A 19,521-nucleotide genomic window follows, 5' to 3' on the forward strand; every position below is an offset into this window, starting at 1 on the left:
TATTTATTTCACTTAATTCTTTCTCTTCAGACTACGATTTTTAAAAAATCAATAGCTGTATTGCGTCTCTCCAACTCACAAAAGACTAACCCAATTGCATTCTTCTGTTTTCTAGACATGAGTCACCTCTTACAACAGATCCTCCTATCCTCTTCCCTTGGGAGGATCTTCTTATAGTCCAGTTTGACTTGTCTTACTGAATCACTAAAAACTCTTAGTGGCCTTTCCTTTGTTCTGACTGATAAATACAAGCTGAAATATCTCTTACCCACATGACCTTCAAAGGTACCTTCACTGAAGACCCACGCAGTGTTCAGAATACTATTTGATATCTGCCTGATGCCCTTACACCGTGTCCAGTGTCCCAGTTATTGTGACTGGGCAAATATTCACTTACATCTCTTACAGAATATTTCAGTAGTGGATTCCACTTTGAGTGTGATGATGAACAGGGGATAGAAAAAGATACTTTCAGACTGTATTACTCTACTTTTGTAGAATAGCTATAGTCGTGCTGATAATCTGCCAAAAGAATAACAGGGAGGACCGACTCTTTATAACTGAAGTTTACATACAAACTCAGTATTATAGCATGTGCATTTAAATTTATTTCGTACCTTAAAAAATATTAGTGAAATTCTAGGATGGATTGTTTTAGAATTGGCTTTAGCAGACATAGATTTTTATTGTTTGGGCCAGATTCTCATATTTTATAGGATGGTAAATATTTATGACCCTGTGGAATTAAAAGGTTACTGGTATTATGATTGACAGTAGACTCTGGCTTTGTTTTTCTAAGAGATTAGATGTTATTTTTAGTTAATATGTGAAATGGGGCATGCTATAACTTCTTTGGGTCAAGGGGACTGCTATTTCTAGAACTATTTAAATAAAGTATTAAGAGAACAGAAAATATTCCTCTTGGATAAATATGACTCTAGTCAATTGATATTCTACTGTCAGAATGCATGTCTCATTTAGTCTTGTCCTCGATGCAAAAGAGATATTGACCCCGTGTACTACACTGGGACTAATTTTTCATATAGAAATAATAAAAAAATGTTTATAGACAGCCCCATAGCCAGAAGGATTGCCGGAGATTTTTAGCTTTTTTAAATAGTTACAGTGCTAAAGTCAGTTTGCTTGTGAAATATCATCAGATTATAGCAGTAATTTACATTTTATAAGATATTTCAACTGAAGACATTCTCTGAATTTATCTGATCTCCACTGCATGTGACTCAAGGGAGTATTGAAGTAAGAGGACATTCATGGAAGAAATGGGCAAGGCATGGTGTTTTAAGAGGAAACTTAAACTACATGGAAATAATAGAACTCCTTAAATAATATCAGTAAAAAAGGATTCTTTAACTGCTGTGAAATAATAGATTACTATCAGTGTAAAAAGTTTCTATTCTGATGTAAATTCTTGATAATATTTTTTGGGTTGTGATAAAATTTTCAGTGATAAAATGTTGAAGTAAATAATTTTGACATTCTAGACTAATTTTGATTATATCAAAATCCTCTGTTTTGGTGTTGTCATATACATTTACTTTAAAATATTAAATTACTATTACATTTCCATATTCTATATTTTATTTTTCATATAGTCAGCTTTTTTTCTTTGCAGAAAAAGAAATCTTAGTGGGTTAAATTGAAAAAACTCTTAAGGACATTTTCAAATGGATTTTGTGTGCCAAATTCTCCACAGCTAAATTAACTGAAAAGAGTTAGGTTTACAGAAAGAAGTAATCATGCTTTAACATAGCATTTGAGGTATTTCCTTGAATCTAGAACAGCAAAACATGACAATAGTTGTTCAGTCAGTACATGTTGGGCATCACTACACAGTTAAAAATAAATAAATAATAAAAAAATTCCTCTTCTTTACCATGATGCCACTAATTACAGCCCCTAAGGAGATGAGGTCTGACTGCTGGGATTGGTATTTTCAGCAGCAGTTTTCAGGAACACCAAGCGAAATTCTCAAAAGCAATAGTGGATTCAAAACCACATTGCCTGATTAGTTGGGCATGATTTAGAGAATGTGGATTTTTCCACTTCTTGCTTACGAGTACTTTTGCTTTAGGAATCCTATTTGAAAGAAGATATCATTCTCCTTGTTTTAACAATTTAGAAATAATATTTCAACTGATGTGTAGGTGGCATAGAAGGATAGAATGGAAAGGGGGGTGAGAACAAACAGCAGTGCTCTTCTCATTATGGTATTATGGATGGAAATTAACATCTTAATGGTTCCAAAAAGTTGATTCTTATATACATAGTTACCCCACCTTTATACACGTATACATTTTCCCATTTTAGTGGTGCCTGTTTTAAAACTCATTCTGAGTGCTTAGTGGAGACAAGTAAAAGAGCATTGCACCTGCTGTAAGACATCAGCAATAGCAGAGTTATATCAATTTGTGAATGACAGAAGGCCATGAAAGATGAAACCTTTTTCTCAAGTTACTTGTGTTCCTGGATGCCTCACTTCAACAGGGCAATGCAATTAACAGCCATCAAAGAGGTGTTAGGATGACATGCAGAAAAGGTAAGTGAAAGACATAGGTAAAGGTGTTTCTGAGAAAGACATACACCCTGAGAATTGACTATAATTAAGCTGTATTTAAAAAATAAGGAACAGACCTATGGTACCAATGGAAGGGCAGTCATAGAATTGTAGAATGGCTTGGGTTGGAAGGGACCTTAAAGATCATCTAGTTCCAACCCCCCTACCATGGGCAAGAACACATTCCACTAGACCAGGTTGCTCAAGACCCATCCAACCTGTCCTTGAACACTTCCAGGGATGAGACACCCACAATTTCTCTGAGCAACCTATTCCAATGTCTCATCACCCTCATCATAAAAGATTTCTTCCTTATGTCCAATCTAAACCTACACTCTTTCAGTTTAAAATTGTCCTGTCACTGCAGGTCTTGGTAAAAAGTCCTTCTACACCTTTCTTATAGGCCCCATTTAAGTGCTGAAAAACTGCAATAAGGTTTTCCTAGAGCTTCGTCTTCTCCAGTCTGAACAACCCCAACTCTCTGAGCTGGTCTTCGTAGGAGATGTGCTCCAGTCCTCTGAGCATCTTCATGGCCTCCCTCCTCTGGACCTGCTTCATCAGGTCCTCATCCTTCTAATGTTGGGGCTCCAGAGCTGGATGCAGTACTCTAGCTGGGGTGTCTAGAGAGCAGTTTAGATGGGACCAAAATCACCTCCCTTGACCTGCTTGCTGGTCATGCTTCTTCTGGAGCAGCCCAGAATATGATTGGCTTTCCGGGCTGCAAGTGCACATTGCTGGCTCATGTTATTTTTTTTATCCACCAGTATTCCCAAGTCCTTCTCCACAGGACTTCTCTCAGTCTACTATTCCCTTATACTGGTAATTACCCTGATCCAGTTATAACATCTTGCACTTGGCCTTGTTGAGCTTCATGTGATTTCCATGGGATGACTCCCCAAAAATCTTTTTTTATGGCATCCACTCTCTTTAGCATATCAATTGTACCACTCAGCTTGATATCATGTTTCATAACTTCATAATCACACTGTGTAAGCCATTGTTAAAGATACTGGAGAGTACTGGTCCCTGTATCGACCCCTGTGGATTATCACTTGATAATGATCTTGATTTGGACATTGAGCCATTGACTGCAACTTTTTGTATGTGGCCGTCCAGCTGATTCCTTATGCATCAAATAGACCATCCATCAAATCCATAAGTCTCCAATTTAGAGACAAAGATGTTGTGTGGGACCCTGTCAAAGACCTTACTGAAGTCAAGATAGATATCAGTTTCTCTTCTCTTATCCAGCAGCACAGTCACTCCATCACGTCATTGTAGAAGGCCAGCAGATTATTTAGGGGTGATTTGCCCTTTCTGAAGCCATATTGGCTGTCTGTAATCACCTTCCTGCCATTCATGTGCCTTGACATAACTTCCAGGAGGATTTATTTCATTATCTTACCAACCACATAGGTGAGGCTGATTGGTTGGTAGTTTCCATGATCCTCCTTTTTGTTGTTTTGAAAACTGGTGTGATATTTCCCTTTTTCTAGTCACTGGGTGCTTTGTCTGACTGCTGTGACTTTCCAAATATGATGGAGAGTAGCTTACCAAACACATCTGCCAGTTCTCTCAGGACCATGGGGTGCACCTCATTGATTCCCCTGGAGTTGTGTATGTACGGTTGAAAATAATACAGCTGAAAATAGTTTGACTTGGTGGCTAAAAGAGGAGCTGAAGTAAGGAATGAAATAATTGGTAGAACTCTTCAGGAAAAGTCCCAATCAGTCACAGGAGTTTTTTTGCTGAGTTTATTGTTGCTGCCAGGATGTTTTTAATATCGTTGTCTGGGTATTATTTTTATGATTTGAATAGTACTAGATGAAAAAGTATCTAGATTGGCTAGGTGTCTTCAAATGTTGGGGGTCACAGGTCCCAGAGGAGATAAAGGTATAACATGCATCACCAGTTTTCACAGGGGTAGGTTGATGACAAAAATTTCTGTAGCATTGTATGTATAGTTGTAAAAAATGCCTGATTTATGCACACTTTTTTTAGATTCTATAGACAAATTAGCAAACTGTATTTGTAAAAGCTCTGATTATAAGGGAATCATGTATTTACACCTGTGGAGGTTCATTATCCTGGTTTATTTGACTGTATTTCAAAGAGATTTCTCTATACTAAGAGATTTTTTCTTCCTTTGTTTTGACAATATACTTATTTTAAATAATTTTTTATCTTTTTTAAGAAAAAAGATCATTACATTTAGTACATTATTGGAAAAATTAGATTATCTGTCTATTATTTACTGAACCTTTTTTGCTTTGACTCATAAGACTTCTAGAAACTTCTTGATTCTTCATTTAAAACCAGTAAAATATAGAAAATACACTAATTGCCTTGTAAATAGTTTCATTAATTACCCTTTGCTTTCAAACTCTCTGCAGGTTTGAAATAAATTTTCAAGAATTGGCTAAATTTAAGCATATTTTTAAAACAAGGTGTTTATCTCACTGATCAGATTTCTTGTTGAGGTTTGTTAATATATTAAGCTAAAAATTGTTATCAATGTAATGAAGAGGAATGCATGGCTAATGAATATCCATGAATGTACTCTCTGTTGTAAATTCTAACAATTTTTTTGTTTAATGAAGATACTGGCTACATCAAGAAAAAAACAACCCTGCACTTATGTTTTCATGGAAGCATAACTTACTTCCTCTGCTACACAATTTTATATCATTTTTCTCAATCTAAAGATAGGTTCCCTTGAAATAGTTTCCCCAACTAAAATCACAATGCAAAAAGTAAAATCAAGTTGTTCTTATACAAATTTACAGTAAGAGATTTAATTTCTTTTTTTTTTTTTCATACAAAAAGACTACAGCAATTTCCTCAGTGAAAATTGCTGGAGTTTTATTTTTAAGTACTCTTATAAATGCAATTGAACTTTGGAAGTTCATTCCTTCTTCATTCATGCTGTTACCATGGAAATGTAGATTTTATGCTTAAATGAATTAGCTTAGTTCATAAATTATACTTCATAAATTATAAAAGTAAAATGTTAATTCATAATTGGGGAGTGATGGCAATCATGAAAAGATAGACATCAATTTCCCCAGGTTTCATTTTTCCCCAAGTTTTTCAAACAATCATGGTAAATTAGTTTTTGTGGGGAAAATAAGCATAGTCTTCTAATAATTTAAGCTTTTTAACTTGTGTTGAGCTGGGGGTGTTTAGTCTAGAGAAAAGGAGGCTGAGAAGGGACCTCGCTAATCTCTACAACTATCTGGAAGGAGGTTGTAGAGAAGTGATAGGACCAAAAGAAATGGCCTCAAGTTGCACCGTGGGAGGTTTAGATTGGATATTAGGGAAAATTTCTTCACTGAAGGGGTTGTTAAGCATTGGAACACGCTGGCCAGGGAAGTAGTGGAATCACCATCCCTAGAAGTGTTCAAAACACATGTGGATATGGCACTTAAAAACATGGTTTAGTGGTCAACATGGTGGTGGTGCTACATTGACGGTCGGACTTGATGGTCTTAGAGGTCTTTTCCAACATAACAATTCTATGATTCTATGATTTCCATATTAAAAATAAGTGACCACCTAAAGCAAAGACTATATTCCCTTCATGAGAGACTTTGAAGAACAGATTAGATAACCTTTTTTCAAGAACAGTCTATGTATGCCTAATCTTTCCTCACCAAGAAAAACAGCCTAGGTAATCTGCTGGGGTTTCAGGTTGCTATGGCCTTTAATATGACTGTGAATGGAAATACCTTTTTGGAGGAGTTATTATGAGAAGAATGGCAGCTGTCCTCTCATAGTCACAAAATGAAACGCATTATGGAGGCATGTTAGTGATCAATTTGAGTGAAATCCAGGAAATTCAACTGTGGATCGTCAGAGCCAAAAAAGTCTTTGCATCCTGGGTTTCTCAACTGAGGTATTAAAGGGTTATGTCTTCTCCATCAGTCAGATAGGATGAGGTATAAAATAAACTTGATCCATGGGTTACAGGTAAAGGAGAGTAAAAATGAGGTTTTGGGTAACTCAAGGTGAAACTTAATCCAATTCTTTTTTATTGTGCCTCTATTCCTAGTTTTGCAGTATTTTGTTTTACGGTCATCATGAACAATGAGGAAGCCTTTCCTGAGAAATTCACAGTCGTAGAGAAGACACAGAGCATTAGGCTATTGTTCACTAATTTTTTATTTATCGTTTGGCCTTTATTTATTTATGTTTTAAAATTGCTTATTATAAATGGTTTTATGGCTGTTTTGAGATACTAATTTCAAAGCCTGGTTTATAAAATATGTATAAATTTTAGTCTTGAGAAGGAATTATTTTCTAAGTAAATTATATATTTTTGTTATATATCTGATCAAAACCTTCCTCAGTGCAACCACATAGGACAGTAAGCAGAGAGCTGGGACTTTAGGAGGAAAAGTGTTAAATGCTCAAATGTATTAACAAGATTGTGCAGGAAAAAGGGAACAGAAAGTTTTCAGGAAAAACTGTGGCTTAAGTTAAATCAGACCAGGGCAAGGTCTTTGGTGTTTACTGGCCTGGAATTGAGAAAGAATATTTGACACAGCAGTTTATGCATCAGAATGCCAGGATGGCAGAGAGCTGTTTACAGTACTGGAGATGAGAGTTTGTAAATATGCTTCTGAATAGATATTCAGCCTTTTTCTGAAAATTTTGAGATTTTCTGAGCTCAAGCTGCTGATGTAGTTCCTTTGTCTGTTATGATTTACTAGGCTTTGCTGTAGTGGACAGCCTAAGAAAGCCTTCTTCCCAATTGTGGCATTGTTCCACATTCTTCTTTCTGCAGTTGTTTCCAGGTACCCCATAGATTCAATCCACTGTTTGTAGTCAACATTTACCATCTAGAAATTGTAGACTACAGCACCCCAGACGTGTAGTTCATATCAACACTTCCTTCAATATCCCACCCTGCAATGTGGATATCTTCAGAGTAATGAATTTCCTGTAGCTCTGGAAAATAACATTTTTTATGACAGTTTAAAGTCTTAGAAATGGGTAAAAGAGTAAAGTCATTGCAGTTTAGAGCTCCTGTGCTGAAAACATAGTCATTTAGGCAAGGTAGGACTAGTGTGCTCTATAGACTCATTCACTGCAGTGTGCAAAGACAGGGAGTGATGGAGCATGACTGTAGCCATTGTGCCATGATTGCACAAGCCAGTACCTCCAGCATCACTGGGAAAAGAGGGAGAATTACACCCCTGGCTACTGAAAGTCAGTGGCACGGATTGTCAGTGTTGATGCTAATAAATGTTGCATAGCCAGACCCTACAAATAGCTTTGCAAACCTCCACCATTATGCCCAATCTCCTGCAGACAGCTGCTCTTCTCTCTTTTGGAGGACAGGAGTGTCATTTCTCCCTCCATCACTGAGAGAGCAATGCACCCTCTTCTTCAAACCTTTCCCCCTCTATTTTCTGTTTATTTTCTACCTAATCTTTGCTTTCTTTGTGATCATCAGAGGGTCATCACAAAATCTCTCTCATTGCAGCGAGTCTTTTTAAGACAAGTTACTGTATTTAACCACCAACGTGCTGCTTAAGTAAAGTGGGGCACATTGCACTGTCATAGAGCACACGCTGAAGAGTGTTGCTTTCATTACTGCATTTTTAGTCTATTGCTTTTATTGTTACTTTCCATTAAAATACCACCATCCCCATGCCTGGGGGAAAAAATAAACCTAACAAAAACCAAACACCCTCAAAAATACTTAGGCAGACGAGGATGAAAATATTATTCTGTAGTATGGTTTTGGTGTTCCCCCCAGAGAAGTGGTTGTCCCATCCCTCACAGTGTTCACGACCAAGTCAGATGGGGTTCTGGGCAACCTGGTCTAGTGGGTGGCATCCCTACCCTGGTATGGGAGTTGGAATTATATGATGTTTAAGATCCCTTCCAATCCAAATCATTCTATGATTCTGTGATACTGTATACTTTATGCATGGCATAGTGGCAGTCTCAACCACAGCTTCAGGATACAATGGCAATAGGGCATTTTTACTACTAGTACTACTCCTATTACTACTATTATGCTACTAGGTCCTGTTGCTCTTCTTCTGGGCATATGCTACAAAGGGCTGTCCTTTCCTTGCTCCTCTGAATCCGATTGGCCTTGGGCCCTCATGAAATCAAAGTCTTCCAGAGTAGCATGTTCCCTCTGCTCTCTTTGAACCTGTGCAGACAACCAGGATTTCCTTCCAAGTACTCCCTTTTGCCCTTCTGAAGGCACAGGAGCACAAAGTAACAATGAAATTTCACAGCTCAGGGTAGTGGCTCCACTTTCTGTCATCTAAGAATATTCAGGTCATAAGTTTTTAAAGAGGGTCTGTAGTACAGCTGCTTTGGACTACTGTCTCTCTACTGGTTTTGTGTTTAACCTTTTTTTTTTTCCTTTTTTAATGGAGTAACTTCTTTCATCTCTGGGGTTTTGCCTTATGGTCTCCTGTTTAAAGAGGCCCTGAGCACCTCAAACGTTCTGCTGTTTTTGGCATGTCTGGCAGACTTGGGCAAGGCTTTTCCCCCCTCATTCTTATCAACTCTATGTCTTTGACTGTAAATATTACAGTCTTTGTAAATGTGATGCTCTTGAGTACCTGTTAGTCATCATAAAAAGATTGTATGCCTTTTATGAGAAAGCTATCTTTAACAATTAGGCTGCTGCAATAAAAAGTGTCTTGGCAGAGGTGAACAAGCCCTGCAGGGATCTGCTTCTGTAGATTACCTGAAGTAGCCCCTGATAAATGTGTTAGGTTGGTCTGCTAGCAAAGTAATACCTTGGTGGCTGGTGCATAGGTCTCAATTTTCCAGCAAATTTTCATATTCCCCACAGTTATTATAGGAGGCAACTGCCACATGGATGGGGTTGTCTCTTCCCTTTTTTTTCTTTCTTTTCTCTTTTCTTTCTTTTTCATAATACTTACAGTGAGGGTTCATAATTACTATGAGGGTTCATAATACTTGCAGTATTATGAGGGTCGGTCTGTAATTTCCTAGGTAACTTTTCCTCCTAGATGCTCAGGAGTCATGGGAGTTTCTTCTGAGTGAAGACTTTGAACTGTGTTACTTCTTGTTTTCCTAAATGAGTCTGAAGTATTTTATCCAGGTGATCATTCAGGAATCGTATCGTTTCTCAGCCCTGATGTCTTTTGGTGGGATTTTCCTCATGCTGAGTTAGTTTGCCTAAACCCAAAACCATTAACTTTTTTATGATTGGGAAGAAGAATGTTGTTTCAAAGACTTTGCTGACTGAAACCTTGTGCAATTCCTTTGGCAGAAAGGAAGCTTGAATTTGATTCTCATATGCAACTCCATGCTTTCCTGAGCCTTGCCTCACTTTTCAGGACTGTGCATCTTTTCATCTTTGCTTTTTGAATTGCATTTCTCTGGTGGATCAGAACTCTCCAAGATCTGATATTTTTTCAATGACTAAGACACTTAATTTTAATTGTTAATGTACCATACTGCAAAATAAACCATGATTCCTTTCACTTTCTGTTCACTAGAAGAGTAACAGAAAAATGCATCAATTAATTCTCCCATGCTTTTGCTGAGCAACACGTTACTATGTTTTAGCTTATTTGATAGATATCGCTGCAGACAAAGTCTGAACCTTCGTAAGTTTGGGATATTCCAGCTTTATGATGGCATCTAGACCCTCGTTTCATTACTAACAAAAATAGGAGAATTAGATTTAAAAACAGGGTTCATCTCTTTTGTTGTGGAAATTATTTTTTGTGCCAAAGAAGGTTGTGATTACTAATTATTTAATTTGTATGACAGATGGAGCTGGGAATCAAATTAAGTAGCTGTCTTAGGCTACGTTGTAGAGCAATATCTAGCTTTAAACACGACTGCCTTTTTCGTTCCTAAAAAAAGGCACAAACAATGACAGGCTAAAAATAGCTGTTCTCTTGGAGTTGACGACAGTTTTTGAGAGCTTGTCTTTAGGAGGATGTCGGAAAAAATCTTGCCGTCTTTTCCCCTCCCCCTTATTCATCTTTAAATGCACGTCCTTCTGTTTAAGCTTCTTCACCCCACTGCCCACAGAAAGATACCCACTGACTTGGATAGGACTTCATTGTTTCTGCAGATTTCTAAGGGGATTTACATAAAGCATTTAAAGAAATCTTTAAAGTCACTGCGGATATTTCTATTAAGTTGTGCTTATCCTACACAAATTGCTCTGTGCTGATAGAGAAGGAGGTAGTAAAGCCTCTTCCACTCTTTGCCTCCCACAGTATCTGCTGCAGTGGGAAAAAAAAAAAAAAGAGGCTCGTTTCTGGTTTTATTCCTGAAGATTACTTCGTAGTTCAGTACTAATATCAGTGGTTTCCGGTGCTATAAACAAAGAGTTAAGTCTTCGACTTTGCATTCCTGCAGTCTAGTAAACAATCAGTTAATTCGCAGCATCCCAGCGGTTGACAGGAGTGAGAGAAGTGGTTTGATTTTATTTTTGTGCTTGTGAATAAAAGCTTTGCCTTCTGGCTAGGTTCTGAGTTCCTTCCTTCTGGAAAATATTTGAGCATTTTGAATTCAGAATATATAGTTACAAATGTGAGTGCACAGACTTCTTCCGGGATTTTTCTGCTTTCATTTTAATTTTTCTCTGTGTTTCTAATCCCAACAAGCAAGAGAACAGTTTGAAAGCGGTGTCCAGTGCCTGAGCTGGGAGCAGAATGCAATTCAGGATCTTTAGAACTAGTCCACTGCATTTTTATTAAATGAGAGTGAAGGAGTAGGTGGGACTTCTTATTTAAAAATAGATTAGCACAGGGGACTGAACTTGCATTTGAGGAAACGTTAATAAACCCCAGCCATTGTCCTTAATCAGAGACTGTATTTGTAAGTAGAACATGTTGAATCTGTCATGATTGATGACGTTGTCTTTGTTAAAAGGGTTGCTGCATCTTTAACAAGAGCAGACAGAAGCAGTGCAGAATCTACAGTAAATTTGAGACTTGCGAGAGAAACCTTTCTTCATTTTTCTGTGTATAGCGTTTGTAAAATATTGAACAGGAAAACATCAAAGCCAGGGGGAAATATAAGTAACTGTCTGCTTACATTTTAATTCCTCACCTTTCCCCTCTGGGTGAGTTCCCCCTCCTTTTCCCCCCTGAATTTAAAATACTGGAAGGAAAAGCAAGAGAGGTCCAAGTTGCAGATGCTGAATTCTCTGCTAATTGAAATTACCGGGCATATTTCTATAAATAGTCGCTGAAGAGATATGTAGCTTTCACTCAGTGCCTTCGAGACATGTCTTTTTGTAGTCAGAAAACAGAGATCAATGCATTTTCAAACTGACAGAGGGAACGGATGCTCCTTAGTAGCACATGCTCGGGATCGTGTGTGTACCGTTTGTGCAGAGCAGAGACGCTGAATACTGGTCCATATGCTCCTTGTTTACTGCAATGTTTTTTGCATGTTACTGTGCACTCCGGACTAATGTGAAGGTAAGAGGGGACAAGACAACAATTTGGCAGGAATGTACATGTAAAACCAGCTGCAGAAAATGTCTACCTTGTGTTGCTGAGTACTTTGGAATTGCTGGCTGAACAGGCATATTATTACAGGTGGTTGTAGAGGCTTTGTTTTATCGTTCTCTGGGTGGCTAAAGCATAGAAGCATGTTTGGATTTTACAGTTTAGTGACCTTCAGTTTTTAACTGCTTGCAGTTCAGGTTCTGGGCTTGTATGATCTGATAAACATGTTTTGCTACTGTCCAGGTAGGCCAGAAACAAGATGCCAAAGACTGTTTGTGCAAGGCTACATAGCTTTATATAGGATAAGAATTCCTATACTCGAGTCCCCCATGCATCCTCCCAGGGATGCTGCTTGCATGCTTTCTTGTTGATTACTTGTCTGAAAACGAGGGGTCTTGCTGCTGTTATCTGGGTCATTTTTTTGTGCTGATTTGTTTCTAACTTGAACCAAAATGCATAAAAACAAATTATAAGCAATGTTCTAAGAAGTAAACAAAGGGTTATTACTGCAAAATGCTACAGAAAAATGCCAGCTGGCTACATCGGTCTCACAGTAACTATTAACCAGCATTTGTCACTTATGTCAACATTTGCTTTCTCTGTTAATTAGTGTCAGAACTTCAGTATAAGTTGCTGGATATATTACCTTTTTTGCAAGTAGGACAATATTAGCAGACAGGTTCACTGGCATTGAATGAGCTCTCAGCCAAACTGTGGGCCAGCTGTGGGAATCCAGTTGCATAATTTAAATGAATTACAGTCCTCAGCCAACATATTGGGGAGGTACTTTTGGCATTCTGGCTTTTTCAAGTTCAAATGACTGTGTCTGTCTGGGAAGGAAAACACTTGCAAACGATGGATAATCATAGTTAGAACAGTTTTACCTGGAAAAATAATTGTAAAGGACATTTTGCTTTCAAACTGCTTTAAACGTGCCTCTGAATTAAAGGGAGTTTTCTGTATTTGCACTTGATTTGCTAATAATGAATTCATATTTATTTATTAGGTCAAAATATTTTTTGCCGTTTGATTAAAAAAGTATTTTGCATTAAAAGTTCTCATTCTAAGAGCCTACTCCTGTGTATATGCTCTAAGTCTATACTGCTGATTGCTGCACTAAATTGCTAAGCTTTCACATCTTATTACTCTCACATTAACTTTTGCAATTCTGATCCACTTCTGAGGAGGAATTCTTTGAATCTGTGAATAACAAGCCAAAAACCACAAGTTAAAACTTTAATGCCATTCTGTCTTCCTAAAATGCATACATTATCTTTTCCTGTAGTATTTTTGAAGGTTAGTAAATTACATCTATTTTATATTGTCTGCATTCTATGCAGTAAATTGTCAATATAGAAATGTTTTGATATCAACCATTCTTTTTTGCTCATTTAATCCTCCAGCCTGCAGTACTGTACTGAAGGTCTTCTGTTGTTGAGATACGATTTCTCAGTTTAAATGTGAAAAGGTACAGGAGAAATTTCAATGACTATTTTTACTGTAATTTCCATGAGATACTTTATCAGTAAGTACCTCACCAATTGTTAGGAGTGTCATGGGTTTAACTTTTGAAATGTCTTTGTTCCCATTCATAGACACAGAAAAAAGTGAAAGGTTTGTACTAGTCCAAATCTGGGACTCATACTATCTATCCAAGTTTGAATAAGATAGTTTTAGTTTGTTGGAACTTCCTCAATTGTTAAGTATTTCTGGAGTAATTGTGTGATATGTAATATCTCTTATTTACATTATATTGTTGTAAGGATGTTACCTCCAGTTCTAATTTCAGCAAGCTCATACACTTTCAATGTATACTTTGATCTTCTAATTTCCAAGCTCTGCATTAGGCTACAATAATGTAAGAAAGCAATAACAACTTTGCAAATCTCCCCAGGAACTGCTCAAGTACAGCAGAACCAGTACTTGCATCTTCAGTAATACCCTTTTTCCTTTTCTGATGTTGAAGTTTGCTTAATAAATAGGAGTTTATTGAAAGGTTTTCCTTATGCCTGGTCATTGTATAATATATAACACAGTGTCTCTGAAGAACTCTGCTGCTTTTAACTTGGTTGACACTAACATAAGCCACAGATTTATGGGTGGCCAAAATAAATTAAATACATTATAAAACATCTGTTTTGAGTTTTGCATTTTTTCCCTTTATGGGTGGAAAGATTTTAGTGGTTCTGAAATATTTTAGTCTTTAAGTCATAAGATAGAAGAAAACTATAAGTACATGCTGTAATGGGAAATAGATTTGCTTGCCCTGGAAAATGCAAAAGAAGAGCAATTGGGTCTGTTTCTGATGGCAGCTGCACTTTGTGGCTTTAAGAAAGCAAAATTTCAATTTCCAAGTTTAAGGTAAGACTCTCACTTCTTGGTTGCCAGTCTGTCTGAGACTGCCCATTGTGAACTTAGCTGGCATGTTCAGACTTATCTAAAGAAAAAGAGGTCTACACCATTCATTCTTAATCAAAGTTTATTTTTACAGCTAACTAAAGAATAGTACTGACCATATACACGTACCTGCCAATGCGGATGCTCATTTCTTCCTACCTGAGCAGAAACAAAAACAGTGGTTAAAATAGGCGAAAAGATGTCTGAGAAGTTTTAAGCAAAATATCTTTCTCTGGACCTACATTTTGAATTAAAAGAAAAAAAATGGAGAAAAGAGTAACTATTGATTACTATTGCCTGTTTACTAGATGCAGTGTTATTAAAATTGTATATTTTTACCTTATCTCTTTCTTACTCTCTCATGTATGCATAGTTTTGTACCACAGTGGAAGAGACCACATAAGTCAGGGAATTAAAATCTAAAAGCAGTGCCTCCAAAATCAGAAGTGCTCTTGTGGAAATGTGCAGTGTGCCTGAAAAAGTGAACTCCTGCTGTATGCAGTAGTTAAATATACTGTTGTATTTTCAGCATGAGTAAGTCTGAGGAGCACAGGCTAACTATGGCAGGGGGCTGCTTAGTGTCAAATGTTTGTTGTTTTAATTGAAAATACTGTCTCTATTTATATGCAAGAGATTTTTTAGAGGTTGTCATTAAAAACTTTCTGTTCTTGGTTTAGGCAAGCATTTTAAATTCCCTAACTATTAGATGTATTTCTTGTGAAACTATGGGAAACATTGCAAATATTTAGGTTCCATAGTCTGAGCTAAACTTTAAAAACTTTTATGTATTGGCTCTGGCTTTTCTTAAAAGTTTTCAGGAATTTTGCCTTCACCTTGCCTCGATGAACTTATGTGTAGTTCTGACAGATTTCAGCATGAATCTGGGCTTCTGTTTCTGTCTGACTATTTGAGAGTCTTACTAGGGGCACTGCTGGTTCTTCTGGGAATTTGAGTAGCAGAGCTGATGTCTTCCATTTGTACTTTAGCATGAGACTGGATGTGCATGCTGGGCTCTCTCACCTTGAAGGATCTTCTCATCAACAGTCAGCGCTGGCTTTGGGGTCATCAGAGCTTTATGTAATGAATGTTATGAATTCAGATCCAGACCCTTTAAGTGCCAAAGGCTTCTCAGGAGGTTCAGAGTTACTTCAGCAGGAGCTCAAGGCTTTCTTCATATTAGTGGGTAGACTGGGAACCTCACAGAAGTGAGCTCCTGCCTGAACAATGGGTTAATGAAGAGCTTTTCTTTGTTATGACTGCTAACTTTGAGTCACTGTGCTGGTTAGAGAATTTTTCTACCTATCATAGAATCATAGAATATTCTGAGTTGGAAGGGACCCACAAGGATCATCGGGTCATACTTTTAAGTGAATGGCCCCTACAGGGATCAAACCCGCCATGTGGTGTTATTAGCACCATGCTCTAACCAACTGAGCTAATATGATCCCTTGTATCTCCTGTACTTCAGCTAAAAGATGCTACCTGTGTCAAACAGTAAGCATGAAGTGATTTATGACTGAAATTTTTACCTATGTATTGTCACTTTTTGAGGCTCTCAGATGATGCAGAGGACGTGTTGGGGTAGGAATGAATCATGGCCAGGGCCTGTGGAGGGTGTTGGGAGCTGGAATCCTTTAAACACTTTCACTTTCTGTGTTCATCCTCTTTTTTTCTACATGCATTTCAAAAATAAAAATAATTATTTTAACCTAGAAGTTTCCAATTGCTACATAAATTAAGGATTAGCAATAAAGGCAGAGGAATCATAATAGCCAACAGCAAAATGTTTCATTGCTCAAAGCTGTAAAATGTCACACATGACAACCAAGCTTCTGATTTCTGTCTACATTTTACACACAGCTGTAATTCTTCCTCTCTGTCAGTATATATTAATGATACAGTTGCATAATTAAGTCATATATATCACATATTTTGCCACCTGTACCAAGAGCTGGTTTGGTCTTCCAAAGGAAAATAACTTATGGATCTTTCAGACTTGGGCCTGTATTGCCAAAACGTGTCCTGCTGTAGTCTTATTATATTCTTTGCAAACAGGGGATGAAGGCAGAAAGGATTTGGACTTTCAGCTCTCACAGACTTCCAAACATGATCCTTGGTTTCTTATGCATATTTTCTTCCTTTAAATATTCAATCATGCACCATCATCTAGCACTTCTGTATTAAGTAAAGAACAGTTCAAAAGCCATATGAATTACTTTGATGTATCAATTTAAAAGAAGTAAGCGGGAAAGATTGGTTTCTCACTTTTCCTAATGTAATTAAGAGTAGACTCATGGGTAATTTTTATTTGTGTTTACTCATTTTTTGTAGTTCTGATTATGTCTGACACTCTGACTTACTTTACTCATAACTGCATAGACATAACTACAAGTGGCAGGTCAAAGTACAGTCCCTCTGCTACCTTAGGATACCAAAGCAAAATGTAGGTTAGTACTAGAAAGCAAAAAGTTGGTGTGGAATTTCTTGCCTAAGAGGTTTGGGGACAAGGTAAAGGATAATACTGTATAGGTTGTGAATATCTAGTTGCATTTCTGAAATATATCTTGTCATCTGTTTATAAAATGTTTGCCTAGGCTATAAAATAAGTAAGATCTTGAACTTTTGGAAATATTTATTTAACACCTGTGGGATCCAGTTTCAAGAGATAAAAGCAGCTGAGCTGTTTATGTTGCTGTCTTCCTTTTGCTAAATAAGATGGAATTTTAGTGGAGGCATAACTCATTGCAGAAAAAGGGGTTAATAATCTCTTGGACCAACTTCTACAGAGAAAGGTCTCTCAAAATTACAGTGACATAACACCACAGCATTTCTTTCTTTTGGTAGCTTGCTGTACTCCCTATGATCATGCTTTGCAGAAAGTTAAAGTTCTCATTTATGGCCTAGTTTTTGCAATCACACCACTGACGTTAATAGTTCATCAGGAAATCTGAATCTGGTTTGATAGTGTTCAAACAATAGTTCTGTCTGAGTAAGTACATTATTTGGATTTTGAAGATTGATTTTTCCACTTTTGAAATGGAACTTCAGCAGATTTGTAAGCATTTTTAATACCTAAGTATATACTTTACCGCTCCACCCAGATGCAAGTGCTGATTTACAATACATGATCATAATAAGTTATGAATGAAAGCGGTAATTAGAATGGATTAATAACACAGCAGCAGCTCTAGTTTTCTAGGTATGATAAGACTGGGACTATATTTAACCTATAGACTAAAATAATATTCACTTAAAGGCCATTATAAATATGTGAATAGGTACAGAGATGCTAAAATGACAAGCACAATACAAGGAATTAAATCCACTACTAAGATTCCTTTAAAAACACTAAGCAAATATGAATATTACACTGTGGGGATAAGGGGCACTTTTCTAAAGTTAGAATTAGTCACAAAAATACTGGTTGGAAGGTACAGAAGCTGGGCACTGATTTCTTCATTCAGAAATTTCTGGATAGATATTACTACCAAGAAAAATATTTCTATTTTGTGTCCCCCATTTTAATGTGGGCTCATTAGAGACTATCTGATGAGCTATTCTTATCAGAGATATATAATTGTCCTCTTCATTAGAGGAGAATTAAAAAGATCTAGGACTGTAAAAGTGTTTAAATTTGTTGGGTTTTAAATATATGCAAGTAAGTAGAATATAATATCATGTCTATATGTGACAATTTTATGTTTATATAAAAATGGTGAAAAGTTAAATCCTCTACCATTAAATCACTTCTGATTGGCTTGCCCTATGTGCTTAAGATGCCAGTGTTTGTGTGATTTTTATGAGATTGTGTAGAAATTAGATCAACAATCCTGATCACAATGCTGCCTACAAAATGGCAGTAGACCCAGGAGAAAGTAAGGCTTTTTCCCTTGGGAAACTCTGTGACTCCTATCACTTGGATGGGGAGAAGTGCAGGAGACCATTAACTGGTGATGGATGGAGCTGATAATAGGCTTCCACAATTAAAGGCTGCCCAGAGATCTCTCATGGTTATCTTCTATCTACATTCACTTCTATCTCCATCTGTTTCTCCTGCCCTGTTTGTTCATGCTAAGTTTGATAAAGATAGTGTATGGTTGAGTGGCATGTTGTGTTTTCTAGGGCTGGTCTTCACAGGTGTGTACTCTCTTAATGCTACTGCTACTCGTTATATATATATATTTTGGACATGCTGAGATGTTTTGTTCCCATGTTTTTGGCATGGGATGAATGTATGAAATGCTTATATCTGTTTTTAGAGGGGCAATCCCCCACTCCTTTCCTTCCAAGATATCCTTACAGACAGCTGGAGACAAGGAAAGTGTCTTTTGGAAGTAAAGATGCAAAAGAAGATTCCAAAAGAACTGATTTTTTTTTTTTTCTGTTATGGACTCACAATGAAGAAATGAACTTTGGAACACATTCAGTGCAGGCACTGCATTCCACCTGTGTTCGCATGCCAAAATAATATGATAGCTGCAGATTAATGGCTAATAGAGAAGTTACTGAGTGAAAAAACCTGTTTTAAAGGCATAGCAATCACTGTTTTCTCAGAGGAGGAGGAAGAGGTGACTGATTTTTCTCTTTGCATCTCCCGACAGATCTAAGTGTTCAAAATAGTATAAATTCTCCTGATAATTGAGTAGCTTCCAGACTTCTGAAAAGACAAGTAACAAAAATCTGAATCCCATAAAAGCAAATTTTTTTCAGTCTCACTTTCACCAAAGAAGCAAACCTCTCAAATTTCAAACAGAAATCTCTGCCGAGAAGTAATTAGAAAGGCTCTCCTGCCTTTGATAGCACAGAGGATCATTAAAATCTTTGAAAAGGAAGATTGACTGGAAAAGGAAAACTCAGATAACATTTTCATCCAAGTTGCAGGACAGATGAAGATAGATATTGTAGATACTTCACACATATTTACAGATATTTTGGACAGGATTTTCAGCCTGCTCCAGATTTGTTTTCAAAACTTCAGTTTTCATTTGCAAACAAAAATAAGTGGTCAAGTATTCAAGTGCAGCAGAACAATCACAATTAATCTAGTCTGTCAGCACAGACTGTAAAACTACC

The 19,521-nt window shown here is 37.0% G+C and overlaps 1 protein-coding gene and 1 long non-coding RNA gene across 2 annotated transcripts in view; both read left to right on the plus strand.

Annotated features, from left to right (window-relative positions):
- LOC115307592 overlaps positions 1-214 on the plus strand; it is a 42,050-nt gene extending 41,836 nt beyond the window's left edge. Inside the window, exon 3 of the long non-coding RNA XR_003915911.1 lies at positions 116-214. This is a non-coding gene — a long non-coding RNA (uncharacterized LOC115307592). The remainder of the gene's footprint in view (positions 1-115) is intronic.
- The window catches only part of DLG2 (discs large MAGUK scaffold protein 2), a 999,038-nt gene that overhangs the window by 253,674 nt on the left and 725,843 nt on the right, over positions 1-19,521 (plus strand). The gene's annotated exons all lie outside the window — the stretch shown is intronic.

Source organism: Manacus vitellinus, unplaced genomic scaffold, assembly GCF_001715985.3.
Source record: "Manacus vitellinus isolate BGI_N305 unplaced genomic scaffold, ASM171598v3 scaffold_2_pilon, whole genome shotgun sequence".
Classification (NCBI taxonomy): domain Eukaryota; kingdom Metazoa; phylum Chordata; class Aves; order Passeriformes; family Pipridae; genus Manacus; species Manacus vitellinus.